The sequence below is a fragment of the Balaenoptera borealis genome, assembly GCF_965194805.1.
Source record: "Balaenoptera borealis genome assembly, chromosome: 1".
Classification (NCBI taxonomy): Eukaryota; Metazoa; Chordata; class Mammalia; order Artiodactyla; family Balaenopteridae; genus Balaenoptera; species Balaenoptera borealis.
This window is the reverse complement of record NC_138860.1, coordinates 92099448-92120907: the sequence shown is the minus strand read 5'-3', so window position 1 is coordinate 92120907 and position 21460 is coordinate 92099448. Positions and strand designations below refer to the sequence as shown.

Genomic DNA, 21460 nt, shown 5'->3' with positions numbered 1-21460 from the left:
TATCTTTGTCTGGTTTTGGTATCAGGGTGATGGTGGCCTCATGGAATGAGCTTGGGAGTGTTCCTTCCTCTGCAATTTTTTGGAAGAGTTCCATAAAGATAGGTGTTAACTCTTCTCTTTGATAGAATTCACCTGTGAAGCCATGTGCTCCTAGACTTTTGTTTGTTGAAAGATTTTTTTTTAATTAATTAATTAATTTATTTATTTTTGGATGTGTTGGGTTTTCGTTGCTGCACACGGGCTTTCCCTTGTTGCGGTGAGTGGGGGCTACTCTTCGTTGTAGTGCATGGGCTTCTCATTGCGGTGGCCTCTCTTGTTGCAGAGCACGGGCTCCAGGCATGCGGGCTTCAGTAGTTGTGCCATGCAGGCCCAGCAGTTGCAGCTCGCAGGCTCTAGAGCGCAGGCTCAGTAGTTGTGGTGCACGGGCTTAGTTGCTCCGCAGTATGTGGATCTTCCCAGACCAGGGCTTGAACCTATGTCCTCTGCATTGGCAGGTGGACTCTTAACCGCTGCACTACCACAGAAGTCCTGGTGGAAGATTTTTAATCACAGTTTCAATTTCATTACTTTTGATTGGTCTGTTCATATTTTCTATTTCTTTCTGGTTCAGTCTTGGAAGATTGTACCTTTCTAAAAATTTGTCCATTTCTTCTAGGTTGTCCATTTTATTGGCATATAGTTGTTTGTAGTAGTCTCTTATGATCCTTTGTATTTCTGTGGTGTCAGTTATATCTTCTCCTTTTTGATTTCTAGTTTTATTGATTTGAGCCCTCTCCCTTTTTTTCTTGATGAGTCTGGCTAAAGGTTTATCAATCTGTTTATCTTTTCAAAGAACCAGCTTTTAGTTTCATTGATCTTTTCTATTGTTTTCTTCATTTCTGTTTCATTTATTTCTGCTCTGATCTTTATGATTTCTTTCCTCCTACTAACTTTGGGTTTTGTTTGTTCTTCTTGCTCTAGTTGCTTTAGGTGTAAGGTTGGGTTGTTTATTTGAGATTTTCAGTGTTTCCTAAGGTAAGAATGTATTGCTATAAACTTCTCTCTTAGAACTGCTTTTGCTGCATCCCATAGGTTTTGGATTGCCATGTTTTCATTGTCATTTGTCTCTTGGTAGTTTTTGATTTCTTTTTGATTTCTTCAGTGATCCATTGGTTGTTTAGTAACATATTGTTTAGCCTCCATGTGTTTGTGTTTTTTACAGTTTTTTTTCCTGTAATTGATTTCTAATCTCATAGCACTGTGGTTGGAAAAGATGCTTGATATGATTTCAGTTTTTTAAAATTTACTGAGGCTTGTTTTGTGGCCCAGCATGTGATCTATCCTAGAGAATGTTGCATGTGCACTTGAGAAGAAAGTGTATTCTGCTGCTTTCAGATGGATTTGACTGAAGAAAGGCAGAATTTTAGATTCATTTGACAGTTTTCTTTCTTTCAATAGATAAGCAGCAAGGATTTATTGCATAACATGGGAACTATATTCAATATCTTATAACAACCTATAATGGAAAATAATCTGAAAAAATATGTATAACTGAATCACTTTGCTGTACACCTGAAACTAACACAATATTGTAAATCAACTATACTTCAATTTTAAAAAAAAAGTGTATCAGAGATAGATGATTTAAAAAGTATTTTTTATTCAGTCTTAATTAAGGGGCTCTGAACCCTATGTCACCTTTCCTTCTCATCTCTTTCTGCCACATTTCTTCAGCATTTTATTTCCCCTTAGTTTCTTCACATCCTTGCTTGCAAACATTATTCTCTTACCCCATTTTCACACAAGAATATGTTGCAAAATTTCTTATTTCCCCCTTTTGACTGTTCAAATCATCCATTATTCATCTGCAGTTTTCTTTTGAAATATTTTCTCCCTCCCTCCCTCTCTCTTTCTCTTTCCTTCCTTCTTTCCTTCTTTCTTTCTTTCTTTCTTTCTTTCCTTCCTTCCTTCCTTCCTTCCTTCCTTCCTTCCTTCCTTCCTTCCTTCTTTCTTTCTCTTCCTCACTTCCTTCCTTTCATTCCTTTCTTTTGCTGTACACGTATATTGATTTTATTTTAAAATATAAATAACTGAATATGCATTTTTGTCTTTTAGTACCTGCCTAGGCTGTCCAAGATCTGTCCTGCCTGCCTCTCAGTCTCCTTCTCAAACTCTCCTCCCAGGACTTTGCTCTTGCCATGTGCCCCCTCACTCCCTACCTTCCCCTGTTCTCCCTCTCTCCCCCTTAAAGAAAATGTTCTTTAAGGCATTCTCCCCATGCTCCACCCCCAGGCTAGGCTGGTGCCATTGCAGGGTCCCCACAGTACCCCACTCACGTATCTATCTGTCCCTGCACCTCTCCATGCTCTTGTTTGGAAGAGGGCAGGTGTAAAATACCCTCAAGGCAGGATATACTTCACTCTCTTCACAGTCTCAGCTCTTAGCACAGTGTATCTTACATAAAAGACTCTCCATAATGTTGGATAGACGGATAATGGGTGGGGGGAAAGGTCTTGTCTGGAAAATTACGAAGAAACTCTTAAACTCTTTGATGACTCATACTAGAATCCTCACATAAAAAGAGAATAGAACCACTGGCAAAGCTGGGTATTTGCGTAAAGAGAGCTGCTTCTCCACTAGCAACTTGTCAGCAATAATTGATTCCAGCACCAAAACCAGGATGAGCAGCCTTTTTCTGAGTCCCTCTTGCTCCTCTCCTGCTATCTTGGCTTCTAGCCACAGCTCCATCCAAGGCAGCCCTAGAGAGATAGCAAAGCCTTAGAAGGGAGAGGAGTTCAGTTGTTAATTCACCTGTGTACGAGCACTTGCTGTGTGCCAGGCACTGAGCCAGCAGGCGTCACAAAGAGGGTAAGCCTGGGTCCTTGCCCTTCAGGACCTAGTCTAATTGCAAAAGAGGGGGTTGGGGAAAGAAACTGAATTCAGATAGAAGTAGAGAGAAAAAAATTGCCGCCCATTGCAGAGCCCAGAGCCTCCAGGTCTCCAAATCAAGACTTTGCTTTACCTAGTGATAAAATCCCTGCCTGGTGGAAAGGCCCTGGAGGAACTGGTGAAGATTAGAAGATGCCATGAGAACTATAAAATGCTGCTGCAAAGAATCTCTGGGTATCCAGGGAAGATGACCATCTGAGGGAGTGGATAGAGTCAAAGGTTTTAAGGCCAAAGATGCAAAACCAGTAAAGTCAATGAAAGTTTCATGGCTGCCCTTAAAGTGATTTTTCTGTCAATTTCATGGGGCTTAGTTCTCCCATGAAAGGAAAGTATATGACATCTGGGTTAGATAAGCCAGGTTTGTAAAGTCCTCAGACATCTGTACCTAGAAGCAGGTGCTGTGGGAGGCTGGTAGACCAAGGGTAAGGTATGGGGGATGGGCAGGGTGAGCTTCAGACTTGCTTCTCTACTTCCTTGCTCTTTCCCATCCTAACCCAGCTCTCTCCCATCTGTTCTGGCCCTGACCTCTAAGGCACAAAGGTCACTGTAGCTTTGGCACCAACAGCCTGAGTGGTTTCAATAATATGGCTCAGGAATTCAAGTGAGGCTCGGCATAAAGCAACAGAGAAAACATGTGCGCTAGAGGGATTCAAATAGGATGGTACCCAATCCCGGCTCTGCCATTAACCCACTGCGTGACCTTGAGCAGGTAGCCCCCCTCTCTGTGGGTTAACTAGGTTTACATATCTGAAATTCCTTCTGCATCAACGTTCTCTATTGAATTCTCAACTTCACGTGTTTTCTTAGACTCTGAACTTCTAGAAGCACTAGAGGTTACCCAGAGAGAAAGAAGATTTGCTGAATGAAGGAAATTCAGCACATACATCTTTCATCTCTCACCAGGGATTTCGTAAGCAATAATTGGAACATTTCACCACAGTTTCTAACTTAATCTCATTACGTTTATTGAAGGCTTATTACATGTTAAGCAATTGGGTTAATATTTTGGAACAAGCACTGTAAATAATATTAACAGCACTATTATGTATGTTACACTATTATGTATGTTATACCCCTTAACTCTCAGTTCTGAGGAGGTAGGTATTATCATTGCCATTTATACAGAAGAAAACAGACGCTGATGGATTAAGAAAACTGGCCCAGGGCATGTAGCAAGTAAACAACAGGGCCAAGATAAAAACCCATGGTAGTCTCATGTCAGAACCCGAATGCTTTACTAAGATTTATTGACTCACCTGGAAATAATTATAGGTGGCTTAGAAAGAATGACTAATTACCACATGAACTGATATAACAAATCTGCTGCTGGCTAGACCTAAGCAGTGCTTTCTCTTCCCTCACCACGTTTACCTTCCAACCAAACTGGAACTTCTCACCAGCAGCCCCTAACTCAGCTGTTTACCTGATTCCTGCTATACCACCTCCTGAGGATGGATGGACGGCTGACCCACCTAGTAGGCCTGTTTACCTAAACTCGTTAAGCTAGATTTATTCTTTACATGGCAATTGTCATTTTCACAGGGAGGGAAATGAACCCCCTTCACAATATTGACCAGAATGTGGATTCCACATCCTACTGGACTAAAGAAACCTTGCTAAGAGTCCTCAGTGATATTTGTTTTGTGGTTGTTATTTAAACTGAAGGACTGCTGAGCTGCTGGACCAGACGAAGGGATAGATGACAATTTAACTTTCCACAGGTGTAGGTGGCAGGAGCCAGGGAACTCTTGCTCTGTGGCTGAGGCCTGGACCTCAGGGTGGAAGGAGAGTCTTAAGCCACTTTGGCTGGCTCTGGGGGCCCACTGGTCCCTGCAGAAATCTTGGAAGCCAACAGAGTACTTTCTGGGGCCAAGTGGCAGGAAGAGAAGGAGGCAGGTTCGGTTTGGCTTTGTGAGTTCACAAACTGCCGATCTGAGGCCCAGAGAGAACATTCTGCTTACAGATGTGAGGCAAAGGAGCGTAACTGATGTAAGCCTGTGGCAGTCACAGATCACACATCAGATTTTAACAGACTCAGCGAATGCAAAGCAACACTTGAGAACAAATAGTACCAATAGACTAGAATACAGAGCAGAGAGAAGGGGCAGATCTCACAGACTGCTGGGAGAGGAGAGCAATCTGGGTAAGTGGCACCCGAGGGTGTCCCTGGGGAGTGAGGTGGTAGGGTTGTCTATTGAGATTTCCCCACCTGTTAATTATAGAATTACCACTGTCTGAAGGACCTCAGCCAGCTTCCATGTTGTAGGTGAGGAAGCTGAGACCCAGAGAGGGGAGGTGCCTTGCCCAAGGTCACACAGCAGAAGAGGGACTGGAATCCAGCCTTCTTGACTGCTGTCCCAGTGCTCTTGTCCTCTACCCTGCCCTGTCTCAGCGCTGGACTGCTTCTCACCCTTTGGCCCTGAAAACTGGTTTCACTGTTTCCCATTGTTTGTGCAGATCTGCAGTGACCATCTTGGAGGTCATTAGCATTGTATCCTAGGGATTCAGCCTGAGTGGTGGTGACAGAGCTTGTCATCTGTAAGTTATTTCTCATACGTGGAGAGTTAAAGGGCCTAAGAGGGTTTTGCCTGAAGAAGACTTCAGGCTGATGTGATACTGATGATCAAATACCTGGAAGGTTGTGTAAGAGAAGTCGTTAGACTCGCTCATTATTGCTAGAGAATATTGGTTCTCAAAGTGTGGTCCAGGGACCAGGAGCATCAGCATTACCTAGGAACTTGCTAGAAATGGCAAGTCTTGGGCCTCACCCCAGACCTACTGAATCAGGATCTCTGGAGTGGGGCCCAGCAAAGTGTTTTATCAAGCCCCGCAAGTGATCCTGATGCTTTAAAGTCTGAGGCCCTCTGGCCAGAGTTGGGATGAATGGGTCAAATTGACAGGAGGCAGAAAAGGAGGGCTTGGGTAACAAGGATGGACTTGGTGGGGGGCATGGGGGTAGCTCCCCTGATGCTGGCTGCACTCACACAGAATGAAGGCCCACCAGCCAGGAGAGGTGTAAGGGGGGGCTACCCAGGGAGAAGAGTAGTGAACTAGGTCACCCCTAATGTCTCCAAGATACTGTGATAGTTTCTGCATGATAAACAGTCCAGGAAACACAATTGTTTTCCCTTTCTAAAATGTAATAAGCACTGCAAAGGCAGCCATTTTTGTGCTTTTTTTTTTTTTTTTTTTCTTCTTCTTCTTCAGTACTATAACCCCAGTGCCTAGAGCAGGGGCATGATTCATGGGCTAAATCTGTCCACAGGCTGCTTTTGTAAACAAAGTTTTATTGGAACAAGCCTTGCTTATTCATTTACATATTGTCTACAGCTGCTCTTATAATATACCGGCGGAGGTGAATCACTGTGACTGACCACATAGCCCGTGAAGCCTAAAATATTTACTGTCGGGCCTTTTATAGAAAAAGTTTAACAGTCCCTGATCTAGAATATTGCCTCTATCACAACAGAGGCTCAACAAATATCGAATGAATGAGTGAACTGTTTTCTCTGTTGGTGTCACAGACCTTAGTTTAGAATATAGAGGTATAGGGGATGTGGGCATGGAAAGCAGAGCTGGGCAGGTCTGGCCTTGAATCCTGGTTCCACCATCTACAAGTGGTTTGACCTTAGGCATAGTAGTTGGCTTCTCTGAGCTTCATATTCCTCATTTGTAAAACAGCAATGATACTAGGCATTTATTTTTTTTTTTTCTTTTTTTTTTTTTAAACATCTTTATTGAAGTATAATTGCCTTACAATAGTGTGTTAGCTTCTGCTTTATAACAAAGTGAATCAGTTATACATATACATATGTTCCCATTTCTCTTCCCTCTTGCATCTCCCTCCCTCCCACCCTCCCCATCCCACCCCTCTAGGTGGTCACAAAGCACCGAGCTGATCTCCCTGTGCTATGCGGCTGCTTCCCACTAGCTAGCTATTTTACATTTAGTAGTGTATATATGTCCATGACACTCTCTTACCCTGTCACATCTCACCCCACCCCCTCCCCATATCCTCAAGTCCATTCTCTAGTAGGTCTGTGTCTTTATTCCCGTCTTGCCACTAGGTTCTTCATGGCCTTTTTTTTTTTTTTTTTTCCTTAGATTCCGTATATATGTGTTAGCATACTGTATTTGTTTTTCTCTTTCTGACTTACTTCACTCTGTATGACAGACTCTAACTCCATCCACCTCATTACAAATACCTCCATTTCATTTCTTTTTATGGCTGAGTAATATTCCATTGTATATATGTGCCACATCTTCTTTATCCATTCATCTGTCGATGGACATTTAGGTTGCTTCCAGGTCCTGGCTATTGTAAATAGAGCTGCAATGAACATTGTGGTACATGACACTTTTTGACCTATGGTTTTCTCAGGGTATATGCCCAGTAGTGGGATTGCTGGGTCATATGGTAGTTCTATTTGTAGTTTTTTAAGGAACCTCCATACTGTTCTCCATGATACTAGGCATTTATGATGCAAGAGCAAATCACACACTGCACACAAAGCACAGCACCTGGCTCATGTAGCTACTGAATACGTGTTACCTGGTTCTCAGGAACATCCGGAAGCCTTTGGTGAGAGAGGTTCAACTGTGACCGTTTGGACACTGTGAACAGGGAGTCGGCAGTCAGAAGGTTCTTCCACCATGCATGAGCTCTCTGCAGGAGGGGAAAGGGCAAGTTCAGAGATGATTATTAGACAGCTCAACATTTAAACTTGTAGAAAGCTACTAATTAGCCAAGGTACATGTAATGGTATTTAAGACAATGTATGAATGGGCAAGATTTAATTGCTGTAGGCTTTCAGGTGTTTTTCCAATAGTGAAAAATAATGATCCATCCATATTTTCTCACACATTCCCCTGATGACCAATTGTGCAAAACTGGCTTGAGTCAGGGCTGAGCAGCCTGAGGCGATGGGAACCCATGGGAGCTACCTGGTCACAGAGGGACTGACCTTGGCCCTGTTCACCAGCTGGTGGTCAAGTCCCCAAACAGGGAAGTGTTTTCTCATCTAGTACAAGTGTAGCCCCTTTGTACTGTGGGTGGTGTTATTTTTTTTTTTTTCTGGTAGGATCTCTTAATGTGTACTAGGTGTTCTGGAAGAAGTCTCCAAGCCCTCTAATTCCCCAGGTTAAGCCAGAAACAAAATAATCACGGGCAGGTGCAAATCCACACTAGCAAGAGGCTGAGTCAGAAACATGTTGTGACTCAGGACTAAAAATACCCATGTGGACGGTTTCCATGATTCTGAGATTTTGTAAATTACCCTATATGCCTGGCTGCTGCGTATCAGTTCAGCCTTTTTCTTCACTGGTGTTGGGAGAAACATGGCAATTTCCAGAACTCTTTGGGGCTTTGCCGGCAAGTGCATTTTCATCTGTGAGAATAGCAGCTGGAGACTCACCCGCATCCTCATTCACATGCATCAAGCCCCAACCTCTAACCCTCAAATCACAGCGCTCATTAAGAACTGCTCAACTCCACCATGTAGAATTCAATTATAGGTATCTCTAGGGTCTGAGAATCTGCAGTTCGTTCTCACAAATAGAGGTTTAATAAAAAGGAAAGTGAAGAAATACAATCCAGACTTTCATTTCTTCACGTTTTTATTTTCTTATACATTAGGATCCAGGACCCAGGACACTGTAATCCACTCTCCTGGGAATCAGTTGCCACCTCCCTGCAGAGAGAAACGCTAAGAGTTTTCTGTCTCTAAGGTTCTCTCCTGGGCTACATCCCTCTGACCTTCAACCACAAATAGCAACTATCAGCTGGTAACTAGACCACCACCTGCCACCAACCACATTCCCAAATAGCCACAAATTTTCAGTGTCCCACTGGAAACTCAAACATGTTTCTATATCCTTCCCAAAAGCACAACATATGCCCCCAAATGCTCCCATAATCATCCATAGACAGGTTTCAAATCATATGAGGAAGAATCCTTAAAGCTTAGGAGAGCTTGGTAGGTGATGGGAGTGGGAGGAGCTTTGAGTGAGGAAGCCTGGAGTAGTTCCACGTTCCGTACTCAAGCACGAGCTCATCATCCACCCCATCTTCCTTCTGTGATTCTTTCCATCCTCACACGGGCCACACTCTCTCCTCTCAAGCAATCCAACGTTGAGATATCTTAGCTCAATATTACAGTGACCTAGCCCCCAAACAGGTGACTCCAGCCTCCAGATTCCCTGTTAATTGAAAAATGAGTCCTTGTTTCTCTGCAATGCCATAACAAAGTAGGCAATATTTGTCCAGGGAATGAGAAACAAGAGAGGGGACTAGCAAGGACTAGCTCCTTCCCTCTAACTGTTCTCGCTCTTAGTCACCCACTGAGCTGTCTCAAAATAGACCCCACCGAAGGCATGAGTAGCCTTCAACAAGAAGGTAGCTTTTCTTCAGGAAGTGGGAGTGCCGTATATAAGCCTAGAGGGCTTAGTTAGTGGCAGTGTATGGAATTGCAGGCTTTCACAGAGGCCTCCTACAGTACTCTGTGCAAAAGTCTCAAGAAATTAGCATAGCCTTTCTGCACATAACACCGTGCCTAGGATTTCAGGGCTGCTCTCTTCAGTTGCAGGGCTTGGAGTCTCTCCAGGTTGCGAAGGAATATTCACGCCCGTGAATCTGAAGGCTAGCTCTGCTTAGCCGGACCCAAACCCCACCCTATCACTGCCTCGGTCCAGGCACTGGCCTCATTTTTTGTGGAGTAGAGCTCTTCCTCTCTGGGTAACACGCCGCTCCCTGCAATTTCTTGGGGCCCTCGCTGGAAGCCAAACTGTGGGAACTGCGCCTCAGCCCCCCACCCTGGCACCCAGGTTGCATCTTGGCACTCTTTTGCTTTCACACTCTTATTTTTTCCTCTGTTGGCTTAATCCTTTCTGTTCTGTGCTCACCTACAACTCTTCTCCCAGGTCACCTGGCCAATTCTCTGCTTCCTGCCCTTGGCCATTCTTGTCACCTCCAGAAACACTTCCTCTTCCCTTAGGCTTTCCTGGGCAGGTGAGAGGAGAGCTCTTGTTTTCCTTGTTCCACTCCAGCTAACCTTTCAGATGCCACTCCCAAAACGTCATTATCTGAGGAAAAAGCCAAACCAATTAAAAAAAAAAAAAAAAAAAGACGGGTGGTGGAGTAGGGAAAGAGACCACAGAATCGCTAGGAAGGGAGAGAGGGGGCATCTCTCCACCTTCCTGTCCCACCCAAGCAAGGCTACCGGGGGGCTGGGCTGGGAACCTGGTAAACTCTGGGAGGGTGGGAAACAGATGTTCAAGTATCTGAAATACCCCTAGCTTGAAATCCACACATTTATGTTCACACACATTTATTCACCTGGAAAGTGAGAGGTCATTATGGAATGCAGGCTTTCTTTTTGCCTGATTCCTGTTCCACTAAACCCCAGCCTAACACCCTTCCATTTTCTTATTTCTTTCTCCCTACTTTTAACTCATACGACTTGGTTTAGTTTTTTATTACCACCAAATAAACCACTGGAGTACTTTCTAGAACAAGACAGGTCTTAATCACATCTACTCAGATTCTCTTTATTATGTTCCCATCCATGCAAATAAACACAAATGTCCCCCTCAAACAACTAAGAACATATACAAACCGCATTGGAACCCATATGAGTGGCACACAGAGATAAGTATGAAATGAGGTGTGTGTCCACAGATACCCTGAAATGTTCATTTGCGGGAGCCCAAAGATAGTATATGGACATTCACAGGTCCGTTCAGAACACTGGGTGAGAGGGTTCCTGGCTTGTACTCTCTAGGAACAAGGATGACTGAGAGCAGAGGTGAGGTCTGAGCAGGAAACAAAGGGAGGGAGGAGGAGGAGAAGGATCCAGTGGGTGTAAGAAATACTGCATGGTCAACCAAGAGACCCAGGGCTGTGCTGATTGATTGATATTATTATTATGATGGGTTTTTAAAAAATTAATTAATTTATTTATTTATTTATTTTTGGCTGTGTTGGGTCTTTGTTTCTGTGCGAGGGCTTTCTCCAGTTGCGGTAAGCGGGGGCCACTCTTCATCGCGGTGCGCGGGCCTCTCACTATCGCGGCCTCTCTTTTTGGGAGCACAGGCTCCAGACGCGCAGGCTCAGCAGTTATGGCTCACGGGCCTAGTCGCTCCGCGGCATGTGGGATCTTCCCAGACCAGGGCTCGAACCCGTGTCCCCTGCATTGGCAGGCAGATTCTCAACCACTGTGCCACCAGGGAAGCCCTATTATGATGGTTCTGAGGTGTCTGTCCAGATTAGATTGTCTGTCTTAGGCTGTAAACCTCCAAAGGACAGGACTGGACCCACATCTAGCGCTGCCTGTGCTCCATCAGGCACGAAGGGCTCATTGCTGGTAATGATGAGGGCTGGCAACTCTGTCATGGGTTTGTTGACTAACTAAATGACCTGGTTCCCAGACCTGAGTGTCTTTAAATGCCTGGTGAACTGCAGAATACTGTAAAATACACTTTCTCTGGGCTTTACGGAGATGGAGCCCTTCGCCTGGTTGAAAGAGTTTGGATGCCGTCCTACTGAAAGGCAGATGTGCTTACGCGAGCTGCCAGTGGCCTTTTCAGCCTTGGAATTGCTGTGATGAGATTCCCAGAACTTGAAGATGCCATGAAATGACACTGTGTTTTCATTGATTGTTTCCATGTCTGCCTCCCTCAAGAGAAGAAAGGGCTTGAGCATTATTCACTTCTGCATTTCCAGAACTTAGAATCATGCTAGAACATCATGGACGCTCAGGAAATACTGATTTCAGGGAATGGGTGAGCTTGAGCCTAAAGAATGGAGTTCAATCCACCTCCACCCCCAGAATCCGCCCCCCCCCCAACCCCCTTAGGGGCATCCCAGGCAGGTGTCAAGTCTCTCATTAAAGCAAAAATGCAGAACCCCTGGCTCCCGCTAGCATTTCAGTTTACAACCTCTACGGTGAATACTATTATAATTCCAATTTGGGGGGTTCTAAAACTGAGGCCCAGAAATGTTGTAAATGTTATCGGGGTCACATTGCTAGCAAAAGGTAGCACCAACACTGGTCTTCCAGACCCCGAAGCCCTTGTTCTTAACCACTGAGTTAATCCTTACACTCTTATTACTAGCTGCACGCCCATTGCTTAATCACTTGAGCGCTCAGGTTGGAGTTTCCTTGTCTGTAAAATGGAAATAATGAAACCTACTTAAAATAATGGTGAGATTTAGATGATGTGTATGAAACAATAAGCAAAGAAATGTAGCTATGCTTTCAAAGGATTTACCTTTAAAATTTGAAGGAAAGAGGCACATGGAGAGTTTTCTTATCTAAACCAACTTAAGTAAGAAATTATAGGGCTTCCCTGGTGGCGCAGTGGTTGGGAATCTGCCTGCCAATGCAGGGGACACGGGTTCGAGCCCTGGTCTGGGAAGATCCCACATGCCGCGGAGCGACCAAGCCCGTGAGCCACAACTGCTGAGCCTGCGCGTCTGGAGCCTGTGCTCCACAACAAGAGAGGCCGCGACAGTGAGAGGCCCGCGTACCGCGATGAAGAGTGGCCCCCGCTTGCCACAACTAGAGAAAGCCCTTGCACAGAAACGAAGACCCAATACAGCCAAAAATAAATAAATAAATAAATAAATAAATTTATTTAAAAAAAAAAAAGAAATTATAGTCATGTAGAACCTCCTCCTTGAACTAATTAATGATCAATTCATCCATTTACCCTTTCACTCATTCAGCAAGTACATCTCAAGGGTCCTCCACATACCTCTTGGTACCAAAGGACAGGAAAGCCTAGTAGGAAAGTGGGCTTTGACTCAGAAGGCTTAGACTGACAGCCTCGGTCCTCCCTCTACCAGCTGAGTGAATTTGGGCAAGTCACTTAATTGCTTGACCCTCAGTTTTGTCATCCGTAAAATGGGATGATAACACCTAACCCACACAGCTGGCAGGTTTAAATAAGATTCATATACCAAAAGGACCAGGTCCAGTCTCTGATACAATGTACATACCTTCAAAATCATAGCTACCATTTCCATCATTGGCCTACTAAAGGTGGGGCAGTGGAAGCAGTCCAGGCCAGCTCGACAGTAGCCACAGCAATTGTTTCAAACTTAGCATATCATTTAGTAGGGGAGGGAAAAGATATTTGGTATTGTTTAGAATTGCTAGTTCATGGTAATCATAAAAAGGCAAACTGACTCTTAGTTCATTTTTTTATTCTTTTAAATTCCTGACGACAATGCATTCCTTACTACCTATACATGTACAGACCACACCCACCACCAGCTTTTGGGAAGCAGATGAATTGAATACTTGTGCCAAAGTATTCAGGTGGTAATCAGAATTACTTTTCTTGGTTAAAAAACCACATTTATAGTAACGCCACTTGGAGTCTGTGCAGGAAATCAATAGGCTTTGTTAGCAGCAAACATCTTAGTTAATCCAATTAAAAAAAAAATCTGGTTTTTTTTCCTATTTAAAAAAATTTTTGTAGTAGTATAATATACATAAAGAAAAGCACATATTATATAGCTTGCTGAATTTTCACAAGCAGAGCACACTCAAGTAATCAGAACCCAGATTAATAAACAGAACACTGTCAGTACCCAGAAGCCCCTTCAGGCTCGCTTCCAATAACTACACCCTTTTGCCCGTTTTTATAAATAGAACTTTAATAAGTAATCACTGGTGTCTGGCTTCTTTCATTGAACATTATGTTTGTGAGATTCATCCACATTTTTGTGTTTGGTTGTAGATGGTTCAATGTCATTTCTGTGTAGTATTCCACTGTGTGACTATACGGCAATGTATTTATCCATTAAACGATTAATGGATATTTGGGTTGCCTCCAATTTATAGTTATTATCAATAGTGCAACTATGAGTGTTTTAGTATATGTCTTTTGGTGACTATATGTATGTGCTTCTGTTGGGCATATCCCTAAGGAGTGGGATTGCTGGGTCTTAAAGAATGCATATGTTTAGCATTATTAAATACTGCCAAACAGATTTCCAAAGTGGTTTTTCAAAGACATATTAAAAATTGCATTGTCACTTCTAAAACTTCAAAGTCCTTTGCATGGAGTGACGTAATAGACTCAGAGAAAAAAGCACGAAATGGATGTCTGTGGTTAAATGAATCATGGGGCAGAGAACCTTCCAGCATTTTAAAGCAGTCACTTGAGCTTAACATTCCGGGAACCTGACTAGAACACAGAGCTTGGTTTCCCAGACTTTCTGCTTCAGATTAAATTCTCAAAGACTTTCCCCACAAGAGGTTCTAAGTCATCCTCACCTCTCTCTCCTGAGCTTCAGATCTGTGTCGACCGCACAGGCAGATGAGTCTAGGCACCTTAGCATTCGTAGACTGCACCTGAAACTCAACACTTTTACCCACTCCTTGCTAAAACTCAGCCCTTGCTCCCCCTCACTCCCCCCATCCCCTATAACCAATCAAACTCAAGTCCTGTCGATTCTGCTTCCACTTTCCCCTGATCCCTTCCACTGTCACCTCCCACTTGGATGCCTACAACCCCCAACATGTCTCCTTGCCTCCAGGAAGCCTTTCCCCGAACTTGTCTTCACCCATATCCTTAGACATCTTTCTAAACGATGAATCTGATCATTTCATCCCTCTATTTAAACCCTTTGGAAACCTTTGCTATACCCTCAGATTCAAATCAATCAAAACTCCTTAACATGTTCAACGAGATCATTTGAGACCTGGCTCCTGCTTAACTCTCCAGCTTCCAATGCCTCTCCTTTGCCAGAAATCCTTCAGTGATCCAGCCTTGCCAAACATCTTTCTGTTTGCTGAATAAATTATGCTCTCTCTCGCCTTTATTTGGCTTTTCAAAAGCATATGTAATAGCACTATTGAGATATAACTCATATATTATACAATTCACCCATTTAAAGTGTACAATTCAATAGTTTGTAGTATCGTCATAGGATTGTACAACATTCACCACAGTCAATTTTAGAACGTTCTCGTCACTCCAGAAAAAAACCCCAGTATCCATTAGCAATCACTCCCCATTTCTTCTCAACCCCCTTCGCCTTGGACAGCTAGTGATCTACTTTCTGCCGCTATAGATTTGCCTATCCTGGACATTTTATACAAATGGAACCATCCAATTTATGGCCTTTTTGACTGCCTTTTTTCACTTAGCTTAGTATTTTCAAGGTTTATCCATGTTGTAACATCTATCAGGACTTCATTCCTTTTTATTACTGAATGATATACCATTGTATCAATATGCCACGTTTTATTTATCCATTCATCAGTTGATCAACATTTGGATTGTTTCCAGGTTTTTAGCTATTATGAATAAAGCTGCTGTGAACATTCATGTACAAATTTTTGTGTGGACACATGTTTCCATTTCTCTTGGGTATATATCTAAGAGTGGAATTGCTATGTCATATGGTAATTATGTTTAACCTAATTGCCAGACTGTTTTCCAAAGCTATAGCACCATTTTGTATTCCCCTCAGCAGTATATGAGTTTCAATTTCTCCATATCCTCTAAAACACTTGTTAACATCTATCTTTTTCATTGTGGCCAATCTAGTGAGTCTGAAGCAGTATATCATTGTGATTTTGCTTTTCATTTCCCTGATGACTAATGACACTAAAGCATCTTTTCATGCGATTTGTTGACCATTTATGTGTCTTCTTCGGAGAAATGTCTATTCAGATCCTTTGGCCATCTTTAATTGAGTTATTTGTCTTTTATTATTGACTTATAAGAGTTTTTTTTTTAATGTACTTTAGATACAAGTCCCTTATCAGATATATGCTTAACAAATATTTATATAAACATAGAAAAATTGGGGGAACAAATACACTGGCTCTTAATTCAGTGCCAAGGTGAGTCCCAACATAGTGGACACAGTCTTAGAAGAGAGAGCTGTGAGGCCAGGAGTAGTCAGGGGCATCTTAAAGGAAAGATGCACCTTGAATGATGGGTAGGCTGTAAACAGGCAAGGAGATGCACTGCTGCAGTGCTGAACCTTTTATCATTGAATAATAAGATAAACCTTATCATTCATTCTCCACTATTTATTGAGGACCTACTCTATGCTAAGCACTCTTCTAGGAAGCAAAGATAAATAAGACAGTTCTTCCCTCTCAAGTTGTTTACAGTCCAGTGGGCAAGAAAAACACATAAACAAATATCAGTGTTTGCAATTCAAAGTACTCAGTGCAATTACAAGTATTATGGAAGCACAGTGAAGGAAGTTAGTCCATTTTTTTTAAATTGAAGTATAGTTGATTTACAATATTATGTTAATTTCAGGTGTACAACATAGTGATTCAATATTTTTATAGATTACTCCATTTAAAGTTATTATGAAATATTGGCTATATTCCCTATACTGTACAATATGTTTTTGTAGCTTATTTATTTTATACACAGTAGTCTTGATCGCCTTAGATTTTCAGATGACTTGTTAAATCAGGGAGTCTTAATCTGGAGTCTTTGGATAGAACTCAAGGGATTGTTAATTTGAAAGATAAAAAAATACATCTTTATTTTTAATACCTGAAGTTGAAATTTAACATTATCTTCATTTATGTGTGTAAGGAACAAACCAGAGTAGTATTTGCAGCAACTATGACTTTGTCATAATAAAAATCACAGGTATTTATATATTTTATTAAGTTTGTCGTAGATCTTGGGGTGTCATTTATGCTCATCACTACATCAAAATCATGGTAGTTATTAGACCTACCACTAGATCTTGTTATTTAATGTGCTGATAAATAAGCACTATATTATTATTGCCAAATTGGGTTTACTAAATTTTTGATTATTATATTTTAATATAGCTGGTTTCCTTTGTAATCCTATATATTATATTTTATGTATTTATAAATTGAGAAGGGGTTCATGAGCTTAATCAACTGCCAAAGTGTAGATGGGACAAAAATGTTAAGAAGCCCTTTATTAAATCAATCTTAATTGAGACTGGAGATTCTACCGAGCCTAGAAGACCAGTAGACAAATAGGCAGAGAGTTTCAATGTAATGGTAAATATATAACAGAGGATACAAGTACAAAGAACAATGAAAAGAAGGACTAATTCAGAGAGGGCTACAGGTGATATTTGAGCTGACCCTTGAAAGATGAATAAAGTTGAAGAGACCTTTGTTCATCTGGTCCAACCCTGCATCCAGTCCCCGAGTTACCGCTACAGCTACAGCATTCCATCACATGGAATCGACCTCTGCCTGGAGGCATGCATCCAGATATTGGCTGGAGCGGGAGATAGAGGAATGAGGAGGAGAGAAATGCGACAGATGGAGTCACTAGGCAAAGGGCAGGCCTGTGTTTATGCAGCCAAAGGAAGACAAGATGGAAGGGAAGGAGAAATAAGGCCCCAGAATCTGTGGACTGGGGTCACACAGAATGAAAGAAAGACCCTTGACTTGGGGATCAGTCAAACCTGGATTCCACACTCCAGTATAATCTGTGTTACCTTAAACTAGTATTTAATCTCTTTGAGCCTGTTTCGTCACATGTAAATATGAATTAAAACCCGTATTTCAGGGCTGTGGGGATCAAGTGGTAGAGCATGTGGAAAATTACGCGGCATCGAGTAGGCAGTTGATAACTGTCAGAGCCTCTTCCTTTCAGTTTGCCCAAAGCCAGCCTTGCTAACCTCTTCCCTTGGGTAAGAAGTTGACCTTGATTACTTATTGTCTGGGCCCGGTAATAATGACTAGATTTATTAACTTCTTATTATGTGCTTGACCTTGTGCTAACATTGTCCCTTTTCCTCCTTGCAACAACTTATGAAGCTGGAAATCTCTATTTTACAGATGAAGAAACCGAGGCTCAGAGACTTTAAGCAGTATCATTTGCCCAAGGTCTCACGGCCGGAAGTGGTAAAACTGGAACTTAAAGCCAGATAGAGCTGACATTAACGTCTCTGCTGTGCACTGTGCTGCTTTTAGGAAGCAGCTGGAGAGGACTCTGTTAGGTAAACCTTTAATTCATGCCTATCAACATTTGACCAAAGCTCAAGAATGCTGTGCTTTAATAAATGATGTTTATAAACACCAAAATAAACAAAAGCAAAACAGTAGGTCAGACAAGTGAAAATCCTTAAAAGAAAGGTCCTCTAAATAATCACTTAAAAATAATGACCTCAATCTCTTGGGCACTGGAGAATATCATCATTGTTCCCAGACAGCCGAAGGCGACAACTATAATAAGACTTGAGATTCTGCACTTCTTTCGGGTTGTGATTAAAGTCGCCTGGGATGGTGGTAATATCTCCCCTCACAATCTGTGCACCCTGACATTAAGTATGGAGATCCCAATCACAAAGACTAATATTTGTGTAGTGCTTACAGTTTAGTAAACTTTCTCATTTACAGGGTATCTGCTGACACAACCCTGGGAGATGTATAGGGTCAGGGTCATTTGTATTCTCATAATAGGAACGTGAGGCTCAGAGAAGCAAGGTGACTTGCCCAAGGTCAACAAGCCAGTAAAAGACAGAATCATGATTTAAACTCCATCTTCTGACCCCTTTCCTAGGGCTATCTCCACCTTCACTGGCATTTCCATCCATAGTCCAAATTAGAGAGGAGATGGAGACTCAAGCTTCTGGACTCCTGGGATTTGTGTAAATTTTGGCAAAAAGGCTGGTCAATGGATTGGAAGGAAATGGAAGATAGTATTCATGATAAAAGCAGAAATCTAGCATTTCTTGAAATAACTGCTTTATTGAGGTATAAGTCATATACCATAAAATTCATCCTTTTAAAATGTACAATTCAGTGGTTTGTAGTATATTCACAAAGTTTTGCAACCATCACCACTAATTCCAGAACATTTTCATCACCATTGAAAGAGACTTCATGGCCATTGCAGTCACTGCCCATTCCAGGTCCTTTCTCCCCCGGGAAACTACTTATCTGTTCTGTTTCTGTGAATTTACACTATTGTATATTTCTTATATCTACAGTCATTCAGTATGTGGCCTTTTGTGTCTGGCTTTTTCCACTTACACCATAATGTTTTCAAGTTTCATTCACATTGTAATATGTATCAGTACTTCATTCTTTTCATGACCAAATAATATTCCATTGTATGGATATACTGCATTTTATTTATGCATGTATCAGTTAACAGACATTTGAGCTGTTTCTACCTTTTGGCTATTATGAATAATGCTGCTGTGAACATTTGGGAGTAAGCTTTGTATGGACATACATTTTCATTTCCCTTGGTATATACCTAGATGTGGAATTGCTGGGTTATATGGTAACTGTATATTTAGCTTTGTAAGGAATTGCCAGAATAGGGCAGCTCTTTATTTATTTCTTTATTATTTACTCTACTATTCTATTTATACTATGTCCAAAGTGGCTGCACCATTTTACATTCCTACCAGCAGTGTATGAAGGGTTCCACTTTCTCCACATCCTCCCAACACGTGTTACAATCAGTTGTTTATTATTATTATTATTACCCTCCTAGTGGGTGTGAAGTGGTATCTCATTGTGGTTTTGATTTGCACTTGCCTGATGGCTAATGATCTTGAGCATCATTTCATGTGCTTATTGGCCACTTGAATACCTTCTTTAGAGAAATGTCGATTCACGTTCTTTACCCACTTAATTGGGTTGTCTTTTTATTGTTGGATCATATATTCTAGATACAAATCCCTTATCAAATATATGATCTGCAAATATTTTCACTCATTCAGTGGATCATCTTTTCACTTTCTTGATAACATCCTTTTAAGCACCAAAGTTTTTTAATTTCTGTAAAGTCCAATTTATCTGTTTTTTCTTTTGTTGCTTGTACTTTTAATTTCATATCTAAAAAATATTGCCTAATCCAAGATCACAAAGATTACACATATGTTTTCTTTTAAGAGTTGTATACTTTTAGCTCTTACATTTAAGTTCATGATCCATTTTGAGTTAATTATTATATATGGTGTGAGGTCAGTATCCAACTTCATTCCTTTGCATGTAGATATCCAGCTGTGCCAGCACCATTAGTTGAAGACTGTTCTTTCCCCATAGAATTGGCTTGGCAACCATGTCAAAAATCAATTGACCATAAATGTGAGGGATTATTTATGGACTCTCAATTCTATTCCACTGATCTCTATGACTATCCTTATTCCAGTACTGCACTACCTTGATTACTGTAGCTTTATAGTAAGTTTTAAAATTGGGATGTGCGAGTCCTCCAGCTTTATTCTTCTTTTTCAAGATCACTTTGGCTATTCTGGGTCCCTTGCATTTCCGTGGGAAGTTTAGGATCAACTTGTCCATATCTGCAAAGAAAAAACAAAAGGAACTAGGATTTTGTGTGGGGTTGCTCTGAATCTATAGATCCATTTTGGAAGTATTGCCATCCTAACAATATTGTCTTCCAATCCATGAACCTTGAATGCCTTTCCACTTATTTAGGTCTTCTCTAATTTCTTTCAATGATTTTTATAGTTTTCAGTGTACAAGTCTTACATTACTTTTGTTATATTTAGTCCTAAGTATTTTATTCTTTCTGATGCTATTGTAATGGGATTGCTCTCTGTGATATTGTGATCTATAATATGAAATACAAATTTGGTCTTCATCCTCATTCCTGGTACACAGCTCCCCAAACCCTTGTAATTTCCTAAGTAGTTAGAACAATAGGGACATCTTTTGTTACAATAATTGAGTTTTGTCCTCAGTTCCTGATGTGGCTTCAGAGAGATAAGGGTAAAATGGGTATCTTGTTATTCATAACAAGCCCCTTTCAACCACTTATGTTAATGAGGGGACTCTTGGAAAGCCCCTTATACGCGGGCTGGTTGTCAGGAGAACCAACCATGATTAGAAGGCTGCAACTTTCAGTCCTACCCACTACCCTCTAGGGGGAAAGAGGGACTGGGGGTTGAGTCAGTCATCAATGGCCAATGATTTAAATCACTCATGCCTATGTAATTAAGCCTCCACAAAATCCCCAAAAGATGTGGTTAGAGAGCTTCCAAGTTGGTGAACACACAAAGCTACTGGGAGAGTGGAGAGCTCAGAAAAGGCATGAAAGCTCCACACTCTTTCCCACATCTCTTCCAACTGGCTGTTCCTAAGTTGTATTCTTCTATAATAAGCAGGAAATCTAGTAAGTAAAATGTTTTCCTGGGTTCTGTGAGCCACTCTGGCAAATTAATCTAAACCAAGGAGGAGGTTGTGAAAACCTGTGATCTATAGCCAGTTGGTCAGAAGCACACGTAACAACCTGGACATGCAATTGGCGTCTGAAGTGGGGGAGGGGAGCAGTATCGTAGGACTGAACACTTAACCTGTGGGATCTGACACTATCTCCAGATAGATGGTGTCAGAATTGACTTAAATTGTAGGACACCCAGCTAGTGTCACAGGATTGTTTGGTGTGGGGAAGCCCCTCACACACATTTGGTGACAGCAAGAGTCAGGAGTAGTGTGGTGATAATGTGAGAGTAAAGGAGACACACAGAAGGAGTGTGTTTTTTCTTTACACTTTCCAAATTTGATTTTTGAGCTGT

General features: G+C 41.7%; 1 protein-coding gene and 1 long non-coding RNA gene across 3 annotated transcripts in view; both read left to right on the top strand.

The window, feature by feature from the left end:
• Positions 1-21460, top strand: part of LOC309617473 (uncharacterized protein) — a 145696-nt gene that overhangs the window by 90583 nt on the left and 33653 nt on the right. The gene's annotated exons all lie outside the window — the stretch shown is intronic.
• LOC309617586 lies at positions 1967-12633 on the top strand. Its single transcript, XR_014238068.1, has 2 exons — positions 1967-6621; positions 7401-12633. It is a non-coding gene; the product is annotated as an uncharacterized lncRNA (long non-coding RNA).